Source organism: Larimichthys crocea, chromosome III (assembly GCF_000972845.2).
Source record: "Larimichthys crocea isolate SSNF chromosome III, L_crocea_2.0, whole genome shotgun sequence".
In the NCBI taxonomy this organism is placed as follows: Eukaryota; Metazoa; Chordata; class Actinopteri; family Sciaenidae; genus Larimichthys; species Larimichthys crocea.
In genome coordinates this window covers 7,628,407-7,634,032 of record NC_040013.1, presented here as the reverse complement: position 1 = coordinate 7,634,032, position 5,626 = coordinate 7,628,407, and positions in this window count along the sequence as shown.

The window sequence follows — 5,626 nt, the reverse complement described above, 5'->3', positions numbered from 1 at the left end:
TACCTGTGTTTAGTCTGAAAGCAACGTGGGACCTAACCTTGAAAATATTTGCTCTTATACATATGAATGGACAGAACAGTGAGCTCAGAATTATCGAGTTGTCCTTTAGTGAAAGCGAAACACAGCATCATTGCTGTAGAAGCTTCTACATGGACCCATGACATATACTGTGACATCCCAGATAGCAAATATTTTGGCTGTATTATGGCATACATTTGGCATTTTTGGCTTTCTTTTGCAGAATGTCTCTAGAGGACACACAAAATGACCAGGAAAGGACTCAAAATGAGCTACAAAGAGATGCAAGGCAGCCACAAACAAACAAACGGACTACAAAGACATGCAAAACAACACTAAAGAGAAAAAAAATGACTACAAAGACACACAAAACCAACGCAAAGAGACACACAAAATGACCACACAGAGACTCAAAACAACCACAAAGAGATTCAAAACGACTACAAGGAGATGTGAAGAGAACTTAAAGGACTAAAAAGAGACACAAAATTGGCATGACCCATGACATATACTGTGACATCCCAGATAGATATTTTGGCTGTATTATGGCATACATTTTTGCATTTTTGGCTTTCTTTTGCAGAATGTCTCTAGAGGACACACAAAATGACCACGAAAGGACTCAAAATGAGCTACAAAGAGATGCAAGGCAGCCACAAACAAACAAACGGACTACAAAGAGATGCAAAACAACACTAAAGAGAAATAAAATGACTACAAAGACACACAAAACCAACGCAAAGAGACACAAAACAATTGCGAAGAGATTAAAACATGAATACAAAATGACTACAAAGACACACAAAATGACCACACAGAGACTCAAAACAAAGAGATTCAAAATGACTACAAGGAGATGTGAACTGAAAGGACTAAAAAGAGACACAAAATTGGCATGACCCATGACATATACTGTGACATCCCAGATAGATACTTTGGCTGTATTATGGCATACATTTTTGGCTTTCTTTTGGCATTAAGAAAGCCTTTTGGCTTAACTGTGGTATGATTATGGTTATCCATAATAGATATGGCTGAGTAAAGGCATGTTTATGGCATGCCAGAAGATTGGGCCCGAGCGGGAACAGCTAATTTGGGGCTCTTCTGGGACATTTATGGCTATATTTTGGAAGGCCACAATTAGTTTTGGGTGAATTTTGGCTCCCTTTTGGTATGATTTTGGCTTTCCTAATTTGGGCCATTTATGGCCCAGACATCCACCCATAACCTTGCCAAAATGCAAGCCAGATTTGGGCCAAAGCGAAGCCAAAAGATTTTTGCTATCTGGGATGCAACTACTGTATATGTGTATCTTATTTAAAATATACTGCGTGCAATGTAATATAACCAACCATTTAACCATTAAATGAATGACTTTTAAATCAGATAAGACTCAAATAATTGAATGAGACATTGAATAATACAAAAAAAGTCTGTTACATTACATATCTTCATTATTTTTTCTAAATATAATATGCTATCAGACACAATAAAATAAAGCTTGCTCCTGGCAGCCTCCATCGTGATGTGTATTGGCACATCAGCACCAGATTTTACTTTTATCAAACTACCAATTAGCCTATTATCGTCATTCATCATGAGCCCATAGATATGCAACGTCCACAACTAAACCAACTACTATAGGATCAGCTGGTATCTATCCATACCGTATGTGGGAAGATGACAGACAATCTTGTATATAATAATGAATAAATAAATGCAATTCTACTGATATAATGAATAATAATATGGATTCATATTTGTATTTATCTTGTTTTATCAGGGCTGTAGGACAGGACTCTGCAGACATACACGTGACACAGTCTGGAAGGTACAACGAGGAAGAGACGATCATGAAAATGTGTACTTCCATGCTGTGTTAGAAGAGCTAAACCCTTATTTCAACCTCTACAATTATAAAGTGATGAATACTCTGTCACTGAAGACAATCATTGCAGTGACACAGGTAATTACACAGCCTGGACATTGCTAACAAGCTGCATAATGGCAAATGGCTCATTGCTTATAGATGGGGGATTGATGGTGATGGTTAAGGAGAAGTCAACGTTACAACAAAGTCATAATGCTCTAATATTCAAGGATAATTTAAAATACTGGGGATTTTCCACCTTTCTGTCTGTCTCTTTTTCACAGGCTATTAAGTAGCAGTCCAATTGCGTATGAAATAGCTTTGGCAAACATAGCTGCAGAGCTGGTGGTGAGACTGTGGACAATACTGGGGTCCAATCATTTAGAATAGTGCAACATGAACTCAAACTGCCACCCCCAGCTTTAAAGATCTGGACAAAAAAAAGACAGCAATAACTTAAATCTGCCCTGAGAGGGAACCTTTTTATGCCCCTATCATACTTTCTATTGGATGGAATCTAATCTAATATTTGTATCTGTTGATTTTTCATTCATATCACAGCTGCACAGCATGAGGATACAGTAACATTTCATTCAGATACAGCACCAGATAGTGCTGTCTCACGTGCAGAATGTCTCTAGAGGACACACAAAATGACCAGGAAAGGACTCAAAATGCGCTACAAAGAGATGCAAGGCAGCCACAAACAAACAAACGGACTACAAAGAGATGCAAAACAACACTAAAGAGAATTAAAATGACTACAAAGACACACAAAACCAACGCAAAGAGACACAAAACAATTGCAAAGAGATTGAAACATGAATACAAAATTACTACAAAGACACACAAAATGCCACACAGAAAAACGACTACAAGGAGATGTGAAGAGAATTAAAAGGACTAAAAAGAGACACAAAATTGGCATGACAAGACACCAAACAATTACAAAAAAAAAATGCAAATAAAATACAAGAGACACAAACCAAGAGACTCCAAAGAGATGCAAAATGACATATGTCATTTTGATTTTCCTTCAGTCTGGATGTTTTAGTTCTATGCAGGATGGATGAAGGGGACTTTAATGTTTACATCTTTGTAAAGAAGCACATTCAAACAACACGATAAAAATAACTTTAGCTGATCATCAGGAGAGATTTGAGGAGCACTAAAAACATGCGCTAAAGTCATTTAACAAAAATATCACTGGATAATTACTATTGCCTTCTTTTTTTAAAAGATTTTTTTGGGGGGGTGGGGGGCTTTTCAAGCTTAATTTTGATAGAGACAGCTGAAAAGTGACAGGAATGCGGGGAGAGGGAGACGGGGAATGACATGCGGGAAAGAGCCACAGGTCGGATTCAAACCCTGGGTTTCCACAGCAAGGACTGAGCCTTTGCACATGGGGTAGCTGCTCTACCGACTGAGCTAAATGCCGCCCCAAGGATAATTACTATTTCCATTCATAATTCTGGATTACATTTTCTTCTACATTTTCTTCTACATCAGTCATACCCCACTCATAGGTGTTGGGATCAGATGCTGTTATAGAGAGACTACAATAACTGCCTGTGGGTCAGCCAGAGCTGTAAGGACCTAGGTCCCTTTTAAATAGGTCTCTGGTAAAATACAGAGGATGATACTGATAAAAGAGGAGCAGGAAGGGAAAACAATTATGGGCGGTGTAGGCCAGAGAACTGTCTGTTACTGGAGTAAACGGGTTCAACTTAGAAAATGCAGCAAAGTGTTGCTAGAAATCTTCGGAGAAAAACAAACTGTAAAAGCACCAGAAGTGTTATCTTGAGATATCGTGTGAGAGGAAATGTTGAACTGCAACGATCTCGACTCTTGAACTTTGATGAAATACTAAACTTACTTACTTTTCTTTTCATTAGTGTCTCCTTCTCTGCACTATTTTTTTTTCTTTGCCTTGCAACGGCGGTGGAAGATTACATAATAAAAGGATTCCTGTGTGGACGAGATTAAAGAACATAATCTTTCAAACCAAGTGAAATCAAGAAAAGATACTTTGCTGTTCTGTAAGACTCTTCCAACAATGATGAATTGCAGGAAGCTGTAATAATTACACTGTATATGGTACCAAAACTCAACCAACTTCCATTCAGCTTTAAATGTTTAGATGTTATATCATTTTACTCAAGAGAGATTTATATATGGGTCTTACGAATATTGTAATACAGAACCCTTTTAAACGTCAAAATGTCACCATATTGATTATTTTCTCAAATTTCTTAAGTACTATGAAATTTGAATCAAGATAATTTCGGATTACCTCATTATACCAGTGTCCAGGACGATTTTAGCTCAACCCTGTTGGTTGGGGACAGTGGCATTTGCTGCTGGTGTCCCATCACTGATATCACATCACTAGGTTCTGTCAGCTCTTATCACACTGGCCCACAATCTCCTATCTTAATAGAGATCTGACTGTATGCCGTGTCTATGTGCTGACCCTTGGCGTGGTCTTTATGCTTATCGGTCGTCCACAAGCTCACGCTCCTCCAACATCCTGTGACTTTGCTGGCCTCGCTTCCCTGCAGGGCCTTAGGAGCCATGTTGTTGTTGTTGTTGTTGTTGTTGTTGTTGTTGTTGCAGCAGTTGGTTTCAGTTTTGCCTCCAAGAAATCTGGAAACTACTGAGGTAGGTCACAGGGGATAAAATACCTTAGGCAGCTTCTGTGATCAAGAAAATTTGGTAGCTGGTAGCAGTTCCAGTGTATTTACAATCTTTCTGAAATTTAAGTTAAACTAATTTTGAGCTGAGCTATTCAAGGATGTGACAGTTTTGAAGCTGCTTTACAAAGAAAAGTTAGTTTGGTTGTTTTCTTGTCAAGAGTCAAATAAAAACATCTATACCACTCTCATATCAGGTCAGTAAATGTAAGGCAAATTGTCAGCCTGGGCTCTGTCTAGAGTCTTGAATAAAAAAATAACCATATACAAGAAACATAAAAATAAAGTTATGCTGAAGAAAGTTATTAAGGCATACTTGTGTGTCTGACAGCTGTTGGAATAAAGGACCCGTGGTCGCGCTCCTTCTTACATGGTGAGTATATTAAAGTGAAGTATAAAAAAATCTAAAGTGGAGTAATGATTTAGGCTGCAACTGACTATAACATATTCATGTTTTGACACACAGCGCACGCAGTAACTGCAAAGATACCAAATCCATATGAGAGTGCAAACCGAGCGAACGATGCAGTTATGCATATCATCTTCATAATACATTAGAATTATTAACTCCACATGAAACAAGCAGGAAAAAGATGACTGACATATTTTGGCTGTCTCTCTCTTTTTTTTTTCTTTCCTCTATTATCTCAGATAATAACAGTCTCGTCAGCAACAGAGCAGAAAGTTACACTCCTCAAAATGAGCACCCGGGGAGCAAACCTGCAGGGCTCTGCGAGCGTCTCAGAGGCGCCGCATGATAAAACTCAGGTAAGCGTAAAAAAAGCAAGGTGAGCGAATGAAGCATGGATCATAAGGGCACTGACCATCACTGGAAGGGGCTTCTGGTTGGTATAGTAATTAACCCTGCTGAGTGGTTGGCCTGGAAACTGCTGGCTCCACATGCCCCTGTCCACCTCCATCCTTCAAACCTTTGGAGGACCCAGAGATGATGGAGTGTCAAACCCTCCCCGGTCACACTTATTAGAGCCAGCGAGCACTGCTGTGACCCGACTTGTCTCTCGCACTATCCAGGCTCCAGGGTTGG